This window comes from Nycticebus coucang, chromosome 3 (genome assembly GCF_027406575.1).
Source record: "Nycticebus coucang isolate mNycCou1 chromosome 3, mNycCou1.pri, whole genome shotgun sequence".
NCBI classification, from domain to species: Eukaryota; Metazoa; Chordata; class Mammalia; order Primates; family Lorisidae; genus Nycticebus; species Nycticebus coucang.
The window spans coordinates 104862212-104880744 of record NC_069782.1 but is presented as its reverse complement, the minus strand read 5'-3'; the positions used below and the strand labels follow the sequence as shown (position 1 = coordinate 104880744).

The following is an 18533-nucleotide window of genomic DNA, read 5'->3' as shown; positions in this document are numbered from 1 at the left end:
TTCCATGAGCTAAACTATATGTGAAGCAGTTGGAATAGTGCTTGATACAGAGTAAGTCCTATATCCATGTTAGCTATTATTATTTTATATGGTCAACCTATTTATATACTGTAGACTGTCATGTCTCACTGTAAGATCTGTCCTCATTTCTGAGCACTAAGCTGCCTAATCTCATGAAGGTCTTATGGTACTTCAGTAGCAACATGTCCAATTCTTGAACTTGTCATTTTTTCCCCAATAGACCTCTTCCTCTACTCTCTGTTTGCAGGAGTTGCATCATTTATCACTCTCTACCCAGCTATGAAATATCACTGTTACTTTCAACTCACCCCACCTTCCATCCATCTAATTGGTCACACTCTAGCTTCTATAGTTCAAATGTCTTCAGTTGGACCATTGCTTCATTAACAGTGTCACTCATCTTCTCTCAATTGACCCCCCCCCCCTTTTTTTTGCAGTTTTTGGTCAGGGCTGGGCTTGAGCCCGCCACCTCCGTCGTATGGGGCTGGCGCCCTACTCCTTTGAGCCACAGGCTCTGCCCCACCCCACCCCCAGTTCCTTTTCTAATTCAATCTGTTTCTACGACATAAGTCTGGTTGCATCATTCCATCGTTTAATAGTCTTTCTGGGCACTCCATTGTCTGTAGCAGTGCCGGCCAACAGAACATACTGCAATAATGAAAATTTCTTTATCTGTGATCTTCAGTATGCATGCCAACAGCCACATGAGGCTATAGAACACTAGAAATAGGAATAGCGCAACTGAGCAAATAAATGTTTAATTATGTCTAATTCTAATTACCTGAACTATGAATAGCCTCATCTGACCTATGGGTACCATCTTGGACCAGCACAGCTAAAAGGGTAGAACCCACCCAACCTGGCCTGGAAAACCCCACATTATCCAGCCCCTAACCTCTGCCTACATATCTTTTTTTGACACCCCTTGTATTTTTATACATTCACACAAAGGGTATATGTTGTACCCTTTGACTAGAAGTCCTTTCTCACCTTCTCTATTCAGCTATGAAAACCAAGGTCAAATGTCATCTCCTCTCAGAAGTCTTTTGACATCCCCTACAGAGATACACAGATTTACTTTTTTATTTATTTTTTTACTGAGAGTCCCACTTTGTGGCCCTTGGTAGAGTGCTGTGGCATCATAGCTCACAGCAATCTCAAACTCTTGGACTCAAGTGATTCCCTTGCCTCAGCCTCCCAAGTATCTGGGACTAAGTCACCTGCCACAACACCTGGTATGTTTTTTTTTTCTTTTTTTTGCAAATGGCTCAGGCTGGTCTTGAACTCCTGAGCTCAGGGCAATCCACCCACCTCAGCCTTCCAGAGTGCTAGGATTACAGGTGTGAGCCACCATGCCCGGCCCAGATTTACTTTTTTTATGTGCTCCCCTGCCTTGTGATACTTAATGCCACATTATTTTAACTATTCCTTTGTCTTTTCCCAAGCCAATTACAATCTCCTGTAGATAATTCCCCAGGTCAGTATCTTGAACTTAACATTTGTTGAACGCAAAGTGAATAAAATGAAACACAGAAAACCAATTTTGATCAATAACTAATATCTTGCATGGCCCCTGAGCAAGGATGACACACAAATTCGTGAAGCGTTCCATATTTTTAAAAAGAAAAAATAAACTGGAAACCCACAGATGAATAGCTGGGGGAGTTGATCTCTAATATTCAATGTTATTTAATTACCTTTATTTAGACAGGGTCTAACACTATTGCCCAGACTGGAGTGGCCCAATAACTGCAACTTTGAACTCTTGGCTCAGGCAATCCTCTGACTTCAGGCTCCCTAAAAGCTATGACTACAGGAACATTCCACCATACCCAGCTAACATACGCGTGTGTGTGTGTGTGTGTGTGTGTGTGTGTGTGTGTGTTGAGACAGGGGCTCACTGTGTTGCCTTGGCTGGCCTTGACCTCCTGGCCTCAATTGATGTCCCTGCCTCAATGTCCCAAAGCACTAGGAAGTACTAGGATTACAGACATGAGCTAACACTTCCAGCTCCAATGTACACCTGTTTGATGTGTTTCCTGTTAAGAACATTCTTTTTATTCTTGAATAAAAGCTTACAATACAAAAATAGTAATAATAATAACTAATACCTCCAATTTAACTTGTATTAGCAATCTCATGTTTTTGTCATCTTTAATTATTTCCAATCATTGGTGTGATGTCTGTCAAAAATACCAGTTAAAACGTACAATTTTTAAATGAGTTGGCCAAAGACTTGTGCTAGTCATTCTAAATCTGTATTCTTTCTTTTTATTAAATCATAGCTGTGTACATTAATGCAATCAGGGGTACAATGTGCTGGTTGTATATACAATTTGAAATATTTTCATCAAACTTGTTATCATAGCCTTCATGACATTTTCTTAGTTATTATGTTAAGACATTTATATTCTACATTTAGTAAATTTCACATGTACCCTTGTAAGATGCACTGTAGGTGTGGTACCACCAATTACCCTCCCTCCACCCATCCTCCCCACTCCCCTGTCTCTCCCCTTTCCCCTTCTTGGGCTATAATTGGGTTACAGCTTTCATATGAAAGCTATAAATTAGTTTCATAGTAGGGCTGAGTACATTGGATACTTTTTCTTCCATTCTTGAGATACTTTGCTAAGAAGAATATGTTCCAGCTCCATCCATGTAAACATGGAAGAGGTAAAGTCTCCATCTTTCTTTAAGGCTGCATAATATTCCATGGTATACATATGCCACAATTTATTAATCCATTCATGGGTCGATGGGCACTTGGGCTTCTTCCATGACTTACAATTATGAATTGGGCTATAATAAACATTCTGGTACAAATATCTTTGTTGTAATGTGAGTTTTGGTCTTCTGGATATATACCTATTAAAGGAATTGTAGGATCAAATGGCAGGTCTATTTTTAGATCTCTACGTGTTCTCCAAACATCTTTCCAAAAGGGACGTATTAGTTTGCATTCCCATGAGCAATGTAGAAGTGTTCCCTTTTCTCCACATCCAAGTCAACATCTCTGGTTTTGGGATTTTGTGATGTGGGCTAATCTTACTGGAATTAAATGATATCTCAAAGTAGTTTTGACTTGCATTTCTCTGATGATTAAGGATGATGAGCATTTTTTCATATGTCTGTAGGCCATGTGCCTGACTTCTTCAGAGAAGTTTCTCTTCAAGTCCCTTGCCCACTCTGAGATGTGATCACTTGTTCTTTTCTTGCTAATACATTTGAGTTCTCTGTGGATTCTGGTTATTAAACCTTTGTTGGAGACATAACCTGCAAATATCTTCTCCCATTCTGAGGGCTGTCTGCTTGCTTTACTTATTGTGTTCTTGGCTGTGCAGAAGCTTTTTCGTTTGATCAGGTCCCAGAAGTGTATTTTTGGTGTTGCTTCAATTGCCCAAGGGGTCTTCCTAATAAAATATTTGCCCAGGCTGATTTCTTCAAGTGTTTTCCCTGCACTTTCTTCTACTATTTCTATAGTTTCATGTCTTAAGTATGTTAAGACATTTATATTCTGGATATTAAAGATATTATATATCTTTAATCCAGTGAGAGTCTATCTTAGTTAATGGTGAAAGGTGTGGGTCCAGTTTCAGTCTTCTACAGGTCGCCAGCCAGTTCACCCAGTACTTCTAAATCTGAATTCTTAAAGCTCTACCCAGAAAAGTATATACTTAACTTTCCTAAGAAATATTAAGCACTGTAGTGTAAGGCTATAGCCTAATTTTTTAATGTAACAAGTTATATTTTGAAAAGGTCATATGCACCTGCCCTTGAATATTTATTGCAGTGCAATTCACAATTTCAAAAATGTGGAATCCACCTAAGTGGATTAAGAAAATATGGTATATATATAGCATGGAATACTACTTAGCCATAAAAAGGAATGAAATAATGTCATTTGCAGCAACTTGGATAGAAATGGAGACCATTTCATTCTCCTAAGTGAAATGTCTAAGGAGTAGAAAACCAACACTGCAATACTCTCTAGTAATTGGGAACTAATCCATGGGCATACATGAGCACAAAGAGGCATAAAAGTCATTGGAAATCAAGAATTAGGAAAGGATAAAAACCCAGTACAGTGAACACTATTTGGTTATGGGCACACCAAAAGCCCTGACTTAAACATTATAAAACTTGGGGGGCGGAGCAAGATGGCAGCCGAGTAACAGCTTCCTTGCATCTGGGCACCGTGAGTCTGGGGAGATAGGACTCCAGGCATCTCTGGCTGGTGGGAACTGCCTATCATCACTCCTATGAGGATACAGGGAGTCAGCGAGAGACTTCTGGACCCCAAGAGGAGGACTAAAACCGTGGAAAACCGGCAAGTGGTCGCGTGTGTTCAATCCGTCTAAACCCGCCCACAACTGTAAGTTCAGTAGCAGCGAGACTGCAAACCAGAAAGGCCTTACCTGTGAACTGTTTTGATGTCCTTGGACTTGGCACTGAGTTGAACTGCCTTGGGGAAGGCCTGAGCGGGAGTGCGAGAACTTTGGCCGTTGTCTAGGGCCCCAGTCTGAGCCGCTGAGCCAGACGGAGCTAATAGTGTTTGGCGGTGGGTCACACGGATCCATTGTCAGTGATCTGCCCTGGCAAGCTCCGCCCTCAGGGTCGCAGAGCTAGAAATGGGTGGGAGCTGGTAACCCAGCAACCAAGTAGCCTAAGGGTGGGGTCTGAGCCGCCTTGCAGCCCTAACCCTCAGGGGCAGAGTGAGACCGGTTTTGGCACACTGAGTAAGTGGATAGCCACTTCAGCAGCGATTCCAGCGAGAAAGCTGGGAAAGCTTCTGCTCAGCAAGTTTACAAGTTCAAAGTGCCTTTTAAGTAGGCTGAAGAGAGATTCAGGGTGTCTACCTGCTGGGGTTTGAGTAATCAGCAGCCTCCAGTCGTATCAGAACTGTGACTAACATCTCATACCCCAGAAGACCACGTGTTGCCCAGACAATATTCAATAACATATACAAACTGCTTTGTTTTTGGTTGTGTATTTTTTTCTTTCTTTTTTTGTTTGGTTGTTTTTTTTATTTGTTTATTTTGACGTTGCTGATGTTCTTTTGTTTTTTTAATTTCAATCTTTTCCACACAGATCCCTTTTTCCTTCTCAATTTTCCTAGTTCAATTATAATTTCCCATTGCTGCCTTTTTTAATAACTTCAACTTCATTTTTGCTAGTGTTTCTACCGATATAATTTGGTTTTTCACCCAATTTTATCCCTGTAAAGTTTTCTGTTTGCTTGTTTTGGTTTGATTTATAGCATTTTTGTCTTTCCTCTCTACTTGGTGGAGGTGGGGTACTGTGTGTGATCAGGTTAGCAAAGAGCTGCTGACCTCAAGGGAACCACCCAACTGGGCACTCCCAGAAGGTGGGGTTTTTTAAGGTTGTGTCAAAGTACCCTACTGTACACCTATATTGCCCTGTCTCCCTCTTTCTGTGCCTCTCTTCTTTTTGTCAATATTCCTTTTACCCACCCCCTCTCCTTTCTCTTTCTTTTTTTCTTATCACTCGGTCCTCCTTTCTTTCATCCCCTTTTTTTTTGCTCTTCAACTTTCTCACCCTTCTGGTCCTGGAGCCCTTAGTCCACAGGCACAAGAACTTAAAGAGCAAGAGGAAGTGAAAGGAAAATTAGGGCAAGCAAACAGATAAAAGAAATCACTCATGAGGAAGAATCAGCAGAAAACTCCAGGCAACATGAAGAACCAGTCTAGAACAACCCCACCAAGGGACCATGAGGTAGCTACTGCAGAGGATTCCACCTATACAGAAATGTTAGGAATGACAGAAAGGGAATTTAGAATACACATGTTGAAAACAATGAAAGAAATGATGGAAACAATGAAGGAAATCGCTAATAAAGTGGAAAATAACCAAAAGGAAATCCAAAAACAGAATCAAATAAGAGATGAACGATATGAAGAATATAAAAAGGATATAGCAGACCTGAAGGAACTGAAACAGTCAATTAGGGAACTTAAAGATGCAATGGAAAGTATCAGCAACAGGTTAGACCACGCAGAAGAAAGAATTTCAGAGGTAGAAGACAAAGTTCTTGAGATAACTCAGACAGTAAAAGAGGCAGAAAAGAAGAGAGAGAAAGCAGAACGTTCACTGTCAGAATTATGGGACTTTATGAAGTGTTCCAACATACGAGTTATAGGAATTCCAGAAGGGGAAGAAGAATGCCCCAGAGGAATGGAAGCCATACTAGAGAATATTATAAAAGAAAATTTCCCAAACATCACCAAAGATTCTGACACACTGCTTTCAGAGGGCTATCGGACCCCAGGTCGCCTCAACTCTAACCGAGCTTCTCCAAGACACATTGTGATGAACCTGTCCAAAGTCAAGACCAAAGAAAAGATTTTGCAAGCTGCCAGGAGTAAGCGCCAGTTGACCTACAGGGGCAAATCCATCAGAGTGACCACAGACTTCTCTAATGAAACTTTCCAAGCAAGAAGACAATGGTCATCTACCTTTAATCTACTTAAACAGAACAATTTTCAGCCTAGAATTCTGTACCCTGCTAAGCTAAGCTTCAAAATTGACGGAGAAATCAAATCATTTATGGATATACAAACATTGAGGAAATTCGCCACAACAAGACCAGCTCTACAGGAAATACTTCAACCTGTTCTGCACACTGACCACCACAATGGATCAGCAGCAAAGTAAGAACTCAGAAATCAAAGGACAGAACCTAACCTCCACACTGATGCAAAAGATAAAACTAAGCAATGGACTGTCACCAAATAAGACGAATAGAATACTACCACACTTATCCATTATCTCAATAAATGTTAATGGCTTGAATTCCCCACTGAAGAGACATAGATTGGCTGACTGGATTAAAAAACACAAGCCATCCATTTGCTGTCTGCAAGAAACACACCTGGCTTCAAAAGACAAATTAAAGCTCTGAGTCAAGGGTTGGAAGACAATTTTTCAGGCAAATGGAATTCAGAAGAAAAGAGGAGTTGCAATCTTATTTTCAGATACATGTGGATTTAAAGCAACTAAAGTCAAAAAAGACAAAGATGGTCACTTTATATTGGTCATGGGAAAACTACAACAAGAAGACACTTCAATTCTAAATATTTATGCACCCAATTTAAATGCTCCCAGATTCTTGAAGCAGACCTTACTCAGTCTGAGCAATATGATATCTGATAATACCATCATAACAGGGGACTTTAACACACCTCTTACAGAGCTGGACAGATCCTCTAAACAGAAATTAAACAAAGATGTAAGAGTTTTAAATGAGACCCTAGAACAACTATGCTTGATAGACATATATAGAACACTCCACCCCAAAGATAAAGAATATACATTCTTCTCATCACCCCATGGAACATTCTCCAAAATTGATCATATCCTGGGACACAAAACAAATATCAACAGAATCGAAAGAATTGAAATTTTACCTTGTATCTTTTCAGACCATAAGGCACTAAAGATGGAACTCAACTCTAACAAAAATGCTCAACCCCACCCAAAGGCATGGAAATTAAACAATCTTCTGTTGAATAACAGATGGGTGAAGGAAGAAATAAAACAGGAATTCATTAACTTCCTTGAGCATAACAACAATGAAGACACAAGCTACCAAAACCTGTGGGATACTGCAAAAGCAGTTTTGAGAGGAAAATTCATCGCTTTAGATGCCTATATTCGAAAAACAGAAAGAGAGCACATCAACAATCTCACAAGAGATCTTATGGAATTGGAAAAAGAAGAACAATCTAAGCCTAAACCCAGTAGAAGAAAAGAAATATCCAAAATCAAATCAGAGATCCATGAAATTGAAAACAAAAGAATCATTCAGAAAATGAATGAAACAAGGAGTTGGTTTTTTTAAAAAATAAATAAAATAGATAAACCATTGGCCAGACTAACTAGAAATAGAAAAGTAAAATCTCTAATAACCTCAATCAGAAACAATAAAGGGGAAATAACAACTGATCCCACAGAGATACAAGAGATCATCTCTGAATACTACCAGAAACTCTATGCCCAGAAATTTGACAATGTGAAAGAAATGGATCAATATTTGGAATCACACCCTCTCCCTAGACTTAGCCAGGAAGAAATAGACCTCCTGAACAGACCAATTTCAAGCACTGAGATCAAAGAAACAATAAAAAAGCTTCCAACTAAAAAATGCCCTGGTCCAGATGGCTTCACTCCAGAATTCTATCAAACCTTCAAGGAAGAGCTTATTCCTGTACTGCAGAAATTATTCCAAAAAACTGAGGAAGAAGGAATCCTCCCCAACACATTCTATGAAGCAAACATCACCTTGATAACAAAACCAGGAAAAGATCCAAGCAAAAAGGAGAATTTCAGACCAATCTCACTCATGAATATAGATGGAAAAATTCTCAACAAAATCCTAGCCAATAGATTACAGCTTATCATCAAAAAAGTCATTCATCATGATCAAGTAGGCTTCATCCCAGGGATGCAAGGCTGGTTTAACATACGCAAGTCCATAAACGTTATCCACCATATTAACAGAGGCAAAAATAAAGATCACATGATCCTCTCAATAGATGCAGAAAAAGCATTTGATAAAATCCAGCATCCTTTTCTAATTAGAACTCTGAAGAGTATAGGCATAGGTGGCACATTTCTAAAACTGATTGAAGCTATCTATGACAAACCCACAGCCAATATTTTACTGAATGGAGTAAAACTCAAAGCTTTTCCTCTTAGAACTGGAACCAGACAAGGTTGTCCTCTGTCACCTTTACTATTCAACATAGTGCTGGAAGTTCTAGCCAATACAATTAGGCAAGACAAGGAAATAAAGGGAATCCAAATGGGAGCAGAGGAGGTCAAACTCTCCCTCTTTGCTGATGACATGATCTTATACTTAGAGAACCCCAAAGACTCAACCACAAGACTCCTAGAAGTCATCAAAAAATACAGTAATGTTTCAGGATATAAAATCAATGTCCACAAGTCAGTAGCCTTTGTATACACCAATAACAGTCAAGATGAGAAGCTAATTAAGGACACAACTCCCTTCACCATAGTTTCAAAGAAAATGAAATACCTAGGAATATACCTAACGAAGGAGGTGAAGGACCTCTATAAAGAAAACTATGAAATCCTCAGAAAGGAAATAGCAGAGGATATTAACAAATGGAAGAACATACCATGCTCATGGATGGGAAGAATTAACATTGTTAAAATGTCTATACTTCCCAAAGCAATCTACCTATTCAATGCCATTCCTATCAAAGTACCTACATCGTACTTTCAAGATTTGGAAAAAATGATTCTGCGTTTTGTATGGAACCGGAAAAAACCCCGTATAGCTAAGGCAGTTCTTAGTAACAAAAATAAAGCTGGGGGCATCAGCATACCAGATTTTAGTCTGTACTACAAAGCCATAGTGGTCAAGACAGCATGGTACTGGCACAAAAACAGAGACATAGACACTTGGAATCGAATTGAACACCAAGAAATGAAACTAACATCTTACAACCACCTAATCTTTGATAAACCAAACAAGAACTTACCTTGGGGGAAAGACTCCCTATTCAATAAATGGTGTTGGGAGAACTGGATGTCTACATGTAAAAGACTGAAACTGGACCCACACCTTTCCCCACTCACAAAAATTGATTCAAGATGGATAAAGGACTTAAATTTAAGGCATGAAACAATAAAAATCCTCAAAGAAAGCATAGGAAAAACACTGGAAGATATTGGCCTGGGGGAAGACTTCAGGAAGAAGTCTGCCATGACAATGGCAACAACAACAAAAATAAACAAATGGGACTTCATTAAACTGAAAAGCTTCTGTACAGCTAAGGACACAATAACCAAAGCAAAGAGACAACCTACACAATGGGAAAGGATATTTGCATATTTTCAATCAGACAAAAGCTTGATAACCAGGATCTATAGAGAACTCTAATTAATCCACATGAAAAAAGCCAATAATCCCTTATATCAATGGGCAAGAGACATGAATAGAACTTTCTCTAAAGACGACAGACGAATGGCTAACAAACACATGAAAAAATGTTCATCATCTCTATATATTAGAGAAATGCAAATCAAAACAACCCTGAGATATCATCTAACCCCAGTGAGAATGGCCCACATCACAAAATCTCAAAACTGCAGATGCTGGCGTGGATGTGGAGAGAAGGGAACACTTTTACACTGCTGGTGGGACTGCAAACTAGTACAACCTTTCTGGAAGGAAGTATGGAGAAACCTCAAAGCACTCAACCTAGACCTCCCATTTGATCCTGCAATCCCATTACTGGGCATCTACCCAGAAGGAAAAAAATCCTTTTATCATAAGGACACTTGTACTAGACTGTTTATTGCAGCTCAATTTACCATTGCCAAAATGTGGAAACAGCCTAAATGCCCACCAACCCAGGAATGGATTAACAAGCTGTGGTATATGTATACCATGGAATACTATTCAGCCATTAAAAAAAATGGAGACTTTACATCCTTCGTATTAACCTGGATGGAAGTGGAAGACATTATTCTTAGTAAAGCATCACAAAAATGGAGAAGCATGAATCCTATGTACTCAATCTTGATATGAGGACAATTAATGACAATTAAGTTTATGGGGGGGAAGCAGAAAGAGGGATGGAGGGAGGAGGGTGGGGCCTTAGTGTGTGTCACATTTTATGGGGGCAAGACATGATTGCAAGAGGGACTTTACCTAACAATTGCAATCAGTGTAACTGGCTTATCGTACCCTCAATGAATCCCCAACAATAAAAAATAATAATAATAATAATAAAAAACATTATAAAACTTATCCATGTAACAATAACATTTGCACTCCTTTAATATTTTGAATATTTTTTTTAAATATGGAGACTTATGGAGACTCAGCATTTACAACAAAATTTTATCAAAACACTGTTCATTTTGTGTAGGTCAATGCTCCTTATAGAAATAATGATGTGAGAACTCTTCCAGGAGTACTGGAAGATCTTATCCTTTGTGACAAGCTTGCTCACAATCCTTTCAGTAGGTAATTATGGCTACATGACCCTTCACATTCCTCCTGGCTGCTAAGAGGTAAGAAGTTAAGTTTTACACATTGTTAATTAGTAGGTTTTTTTTTAAGCTCAAGGTGAATTCAATTCTTTAATCTCTGCCTTAATGGTTTTATTGGTTTTATGCCATTTGCTGTTAGTAGTATCAGGTTCTTTTATATTTTTAAATGGTCTTTTAGATATGATAAATGTTAAATAAATAAAAAATGAATGGTTTCCCTTTTAAATTTTAAATTTTTGTGTTTTTTTTTTTTTTTTTTTGTCCACAGCAGATTCCTATCTTAGAGACCAAAGCTCACTTTTTCTTACCTAATCCTTCCTCACTGTGGCTATCACAGTATCCTGCATGTAGCCGGTGCTCAATAAATAGTTCTTGATTAATGGCATCAAGCTAATTAAATCAACCAGATTGAGAAATTTTGGAGTCCAATCAAACATTAAAAAAAATTACTTGTAAAGGTGAACTCTATTAATAAATCTTAAAGCTAAAACAAAATTATGTTCAATTTCATTAACAGTTAAAGAAATACAAATCAAAATACTAAACTACTATTCTTGGAGTGTCTCATTAACAAAGATTTATTTTAAAATGGTAAGTTACATGCCAGCAAGCATCCTAAGAAATAAATGGCATTCTAATCACTGAAGGTGAGAGTGAATTACCTTTTCTAGAAGAAAATTTTGCAGTATGGGTAAAAAACATTCAAAAATGCTTTTATCTTTGACACCACAATTTCTAAGGATTTTAACCTAGGAAAACAATAAATGTGCTCCCAAAAATCATATTCAAAGACATTTATCACAGTATAACTTACAGTCTTACCAAATTGTAAATAACCTAATTGTCAAACAGTAGGGGAGTAAAACTTGGCATAAAAGTTGCAATTTGTCAACATTTATACAAAACCTTCTATCTAACAACCTTTTTTATGGAAATTTACCCAAAGAGAACATGTAAAACAGCATATATAAAAGGATATTTATTTCGGCATTAATTAAAAGTCCACATTGAGGGAACTGGATAAGTAAAACTTGAAACTTTCACTCAGTAGACTACTAAGAAGCTGCTAACATGGCGTTGTGGATGAAACTTTACTGACATGAGCTCGGTGCCTGCAGCTCAGCGGCTAGGGCGCCAGCCACATACACCGTAACTGGAGGGTTCGAATCTGGCCCAGGGCCTGCCAAACAATGACAACTACAACAAAAAAAAATAGCTGGGCATTGTGGTGGGCGCCTGTAGTCTCAGCTACTTGGGAGGCTGAGGCAGGAGAATCACTTAAGCCCAAGAGTTGAAGGTTGCTGTGAGCTGTCACATGACAGCACTCTACCAAGGGTGACATAGTGAGACTCAGTCTCAAAAAAAAAAAAAAAAAAGAAAAGAAAATTTACTGACATGGAAAAATGAACACAGTAAGTTGTTTAGATTCAAATATAGTACACAAGACAGCATTTATCATACACAATCATTTTCATACATAAAAACTATGTTGACATTTAGGTATACCATTGTGCTTTTCTGTACTTTTCAAGTTGTCTACAATGAACAATATTACTTTTTTGAAACCAGAAAACCTATCCAAGACAAGGGTATGTTTACCATTAGAAAGCCTAAGTATGAAAATGCTTCATAATACATGTAAAATGTCACCTTCTGAAGAACGGTGTTCCCCAGGTGTGGCCCAGGTGCTTGACACTATCTGGGCTTAGGCCCTTCAGAGAAGCTCTATGAAGGTTTTATGAAGTGCACTTCTTAAGCATGTGAACTACATCAGGAAGCCAACATCACCGAGCCAAGAGCCTTGTCTCACCTCCATAGCCACACACAAACCGAAGCCTGCCTTTTCCATGTTTTCCAGCTCTAAACACCACGAGGTCTGGCATACCATTCAAGGTTTCTCCACCAGGTTTTGCTGGGTTTTGCTCATAAACCAGCAAAAAAGAGCTCAACATCCAGGACTGAGGCAGGAAGGTGCAAGAGAAAATGGATTCATCCTATGTTTTTTGTTTGCCTACTGCACCCCAATACATTTGCTTTACCAAAAAAAAGTAAAATCTTGCATTTTTCTTTATAGTATAGTTTGCAAAGTATCATTTAGATGAAAAGAGTTACTGTGGCTGGCTAAGTCCCCAAACGAATCCCTTATTCAATTTAATTCAATTTGGAAAATGTTATACTGAGCACCGCAACACTTCAGGGAACTACGCTAAATGATGAGGAGTAGGGGAAAGGCAGAGAGCTAACACTCAGTCGAGATCCAGGAGGAAACAAGATGCCAAGCTCGGACTTTGCATTCTTGATCTCTTGCACCCTCTCGATCATTCTGGGAGTTAGTAAAAGCCATCCCCACGTGACAAATGACATCAAACAGCAGGGCAGAAGCAGTCACTTAAGCCCAGATTCTAGATGATGGAGCTAGAATCTGAATGCAAATCAGCCTGATTCCAAAGCCCATGTTTTTCCCATTGTTGATCAATCTCTACTGTACTAGAACATACAAGTCATATATCTAATATCTAAAACAGAAGGAGGAAAAAAGGAAATGTCTTATAAGCATGTCACAGTGTATGGCACACCTCTTGGGGGTGGGACACAATTATGAGAGGGACTTTACCTAACAAATGCGAGCAGCATAACCTAATTCTTTGCCCTCAATGAATCCCTAATAATTTTTTTTTTTTTTTTTGCAGTTTTTGGCCGGGGCCAGGTTTGAACCCACCACCTTCAGTATATGGGGCCGGCATCCTACTCCTTTGAGTCACAGGCACCAACCTGAATCCCAAATAATTAAAAAAAAAAAAAAGAATCAACTTCAACTCTAAAAGAGGCAAAAGGAGAGGACCCATTCTAGGGATCCTGGAGGCAAATTGTCACAAAAGGAAACTGGCACAGAGACTAGTCTGTGGCGTTCTAAAGGGATTCAGGCAGGATGACAATGAAGGCATTTGTTCCAGCAAGAGAAGGGCATAGAGGTGGGACCAAGGGGTTAAGCTTGAGACATGGTGAGTGTCCCTGGGTACCTAAAGGTCCGAGTGGAGACACAGCAGGCAGGGCAGACCGACTTAAAGCAGACCAAAGAGAGGCCTGAATTTATACTATGGGCAATTTTTGAGCAGAGGAACAACACAATCAGAATTATGCCTTGGAATATGTCCACTTATAAGTATTTGGTCCAGTTAGTATTTTTCCCCATTTTACTTTCTAAAGGAATTTTGATCTTTGAAGAGTAAATTATGGCCATCTTGAAGGGTCAGAAGCTTTATTTTATTCTATTTTAGTTTTGTCCTTTTATGCTTTTTAATATGTGGATTTCTTCAACCAGGTTCTTAACTACAACGTAAATCTGACTATTTAGGAACTCACTGTCTGAACCTCACATATTACTCTTTCATTATAAACTTATATTGTTTTCCCATTCAACAAATTACTTCAATACAGGCAAATGTGAACTGGTTGCTAAGCTATTTCAATCAGCTCATCTTGGTTAATGAAGAATATAGAGGTTGATGAATGGGTGAGTCCATCAGTGTCCCCTTAGGGGCCATGTCACTGCAACCTCCCACTCATAGAAGTCAGCCTGAGTGGCACAATGTCTTGGTTGGAAGCTGGGCTGACCAGACAAAACCAGTAGAAACTTAATTTGGAAGCAGAAAAGAAAAATGTACATGAACATGAAGAGCTGAAGAGATGAATATGGCCTGCTTTCTTTTTTGTTGTAACTCTTCAATTCTACCTGGCAATCAATTCAATTTAATATAACCCCTTGGGAAGCACACTTTTTTCCTGAACAGGAAACTGTGAAATGTCAAAAATACATAAAAGGCAGCTTACATGTGGAAGAGGAAAGACAGGTACGCTTCTAGAAGAAACACTAGTGAGTTGGACCCTGAGAATTAAGCAGTTGCACTGCTTACCTGTTAATGTTTCTTATTCCTATAGTAAGGACTGCAGCTCAGGAACATGTTGAAAACTCACTCAGTATTCCTGGGAAGCAGGGCGGGTGAGTGCTTCCTCTCCTCCTCCCCTCAAGTCTCAGGCGTGAATTCCCCCTATTCTGTGTTTATCCAGCAACAAACTTCCAGTGAAGCTCTATGCCGGGTCATCCACCATTCCCAACTCCCTGATGGCTCTCTACCACTCTGGATTTTTCTACCACTCTGAATTTTCTTTTCTGTTTTTTTGTTTTTTGTTTTTTTGGTTTTTTTGAGACAGAGTCTCACTTTGTCACCCTGGGTAGAGTGCTATGGCATCACAGCTCACAGCAACTCCTGGGCTCGAACAATCCTCTTCCCTCAGCCTCCCAAGTAGCTGGGACTATAGGTGCCTTCCACAATGCCCAGCTATTTTTACAGACAGGGTCTCACGTTTTTGCTCAGGCTGGTCTTGAACTCCTGAGCTCAAACAATCTACCCACCTTGGCCTCCCAAAGTGCTAGGATTATAGGCATGAGCCACTGCGTCTGGCCACCAATCTGAATTTTCAAGAAGCTTCCAGAGGAACACCTGGCTGCTGTGGACAAAGCTAAGGGGCAGGACAGGGAGCAGGGAATTTGAGAGGTGTGTTCCTCCTCCCTCCTTTTTCCTCCCCTTGACCTAGAACCAGCCTGTTTCATCTGTTTTATTCACTGACTTTCCACTTACTATTTTTTTTTTTAAAAAAAGAAAGAAAGAAAACCTTCCATCCCCAAACGAAGTTCAAAAATCACTGTTGTCACTCACTGCGAGCCTAGGCCCACACGTTTTCTGCCAGCCTCATCTGCACACCACTCCCATGTCCACCATTTCTCAGTAGGCTCCTTCTGTTCCATGTGGTCCAACCAACTTCGCCAGGTCATAAAGAGCCCTTACTTCTCTGAACCCCTTCTTAGGACGTTTCCTTGACTCTTGGCCACGTCTTGCCTTGCAGTCCATTTCTGATGCATTTTCATCTCTGTATGTCTTGTCTGCCCAAGTCGACCACATGTCAGGTACAGCGGGAGACATTCAGCACTTGCTCACATGGGGACCCTCGCCCACAGGCACACGGCTCATTCCTACCCACTATGTCTGCCCACCGCTTCTCCTCCCTAGCTCACTGCACGCTCAGACACTAAGCCCCCTTTCTTCAAAGCTACCCCCTGCCTCTCTCAATCATTTCTGGCAGCTCCAGCCTGTTTTTGCCTCCCCTCCTTTGATCTAATTCACATCTAGTCAGTACCACATGATGCTGCATGAGATAATTCCCGCCATGAATATTCTCTGATTATTTCAGGAGCTACTTTTGCCTCCCCTGACTGAGCTACAGACTCATTGAGACAAGGACTGGGTCTTAGTACCTCTTGATAAGGGAGAATGGCAAACTACATCCAAAGGTCATCAGATGAGTGGGGTCTCATTTAATTCCAATATAAAAGAACTTTCTCTTTCCATTTTGCCAATCCTGCCTTCACTCATATTCAACTATTGCAAATAACTAATAAATGTCATGAATATGTAGAAAGACTATGTTTTATTAATTAGAAGAGAAGCTCTAGCACTATTGACCCTATTTCCATCTTGGTCAGACTTGTGTAGTTGTAAATAAAAGAAACACAATCACACCAGGCAAGCACATAGCAGGTGTGTTTGGTAAGGATACCTGGGAGTGCAACAGAATCCAGGGTCTTCCTCAGCACCGGAAGTGAAAGCGAGATGCCAAGATTACCCCAGCACCTCCAGTAAATTACACAGTTACCCTGCTTCCCCGAGGCTTTTTCTCTGCTCCCCACTATCCTCTCGGGTCAGCACCAATAACTCAGGTGCAAGTTCCTCCATTCAGATCTTAAGAGAGACAATCTGATTGGCTCAGCCCAGTGCATGGTAATATTTGTCATCCAATAAGGAGGAAGGAAGTGCTTGCAACAGGACAGACCGGGCGATGAGGGCTGAGATCTGGAGAAAGATTCTTATTAGAGGGTGTGACTGGTTCAGTGCCCATAGCACAGTGATCATGGCATCAGTCACATGCAGCCAGGCTGACAGGTTTGAACCCAGCCGGGGCCAGCTAAACAACAACAACTGCAACCAAAAAAATATATATATATAGCCGGGTGTTGTGGCAGGTGCCTGTAGTCCCAGCTACTTGGGAGGCTAAAGCAAGAGAATCGCTTAAGCCCAAGAGTTGGAGGTTGCTGTGAGCTATGATGCCATGGCACTCTACCAAGGGTGACGTAGTAAGACTCAGTCTCAAAAAATAAATTAATTAATTAAGTTAAAGAGATGGTATGACTGGAGAAAGCACGACTGGTCTTTCTAAGTGACATTATTACCTGCAACACAGTAAAAACTATGGCTCCATGTGATTTAATCTCTTCTGTTTTCCAAATATGCTGTTCTCTCAAATAGTACTCTTAATTTCCAAGTCAAGTGCATGGACAGAAAAAAAAAAAATCAGCTTACCCAGACTAGACTGAGTGCACTTGCTAGTCAAAATTCACACCCCTATGGTCCGTCTCAAAGAAGCTTCTTGAATCTTATGTCATGAATATGTAGAAAGACTATGTTTTATTAATAAAAAGAGAAGCTATAGCACTATTGACCCTAGTTCCGTCTTGGTCAGACTTGTGTAGTTGTAAATAAAAGAAACACAATCACACCAGGCAAGCACATAGCAGGGAATTTTTTAAAAAATTCCCTAACTTTAAAAAGACTCAAACGTCGTGTCCAAATTGGGATACTCTCTTAAACTAAGAAGCTGGCATTCTATTATTTTTACTTTGAGTTCATTAAAAATACAATTTTCCTTTGGTTCTCTCAAAATAATTTCATGCTTCTGTGTTCCATGAGCCTTCCCCAGTGAATATCATTAGATCCTGGGACTTTTCACTATCGGATATGATAGCATTTGTTGTTCAATAAAGAATACTTTGAGATATGAGATTAGTGTCTGAAAATCAGCACAATTTTTTTCAGACAAAAACTTCCGGAAAGAGGGCGGCTCCTGTGGTTCAGGAGGGCGCCAGCCCCATATAGCAAGAGTGGCGGTGGTTCAAACCCAGCCAAACTGCAACAAAAAAATAGCTGGGCGTTGTGGCAGGTGCCTGTGGTCCCAGCTACTCAGGAGGCTGAGGCAAGAGAATCCCCTAAGCCCAGGAGTTGGAGGTTGCTGTGAGCTGTGTGACGCCACCGCACTCTATCAAGGGCGGTAAAGTGAGACTCTGTCTGCAAAAAACTAAAACAAAAAACAAAAAAACTTCCAGGAAGCATTTTTTTTTTTTGTAAATTCTGTCAGGTTTTGATGTTGCCAATCTTAATTTGCATTAAAACAAGTAAGTTAGAAAAACTTGTTGCCATATCCTATCGTCTCCATTTTGAAGTTTTTAACATAAAAATTGTTTCCATAAAGTAAAAGCCAAAAATAAATTAGAATTCCCTCCAGACCTCTAACAAAAACACAGCCAAATTGTAAATTGCAGAAATAAGAAACTTAATTCTCCAGTTCAGAAT

At 39.8% G+C, this 18533-nt stretch overlaps 1 pseudogene; it reads left to right on the top strand.

Annotated features, from left to right (window-relative positions):
* Positions 1 to 1513: 1513 nt before the first annotated feature.
* Positions 1514 to 1639, top strand: LOC128582810 (uncharacterized; annotated as a pseudogene).
* The last annotated feature ends 16894 nt before the right edge of the window (positions 1640 to 18533 follow it).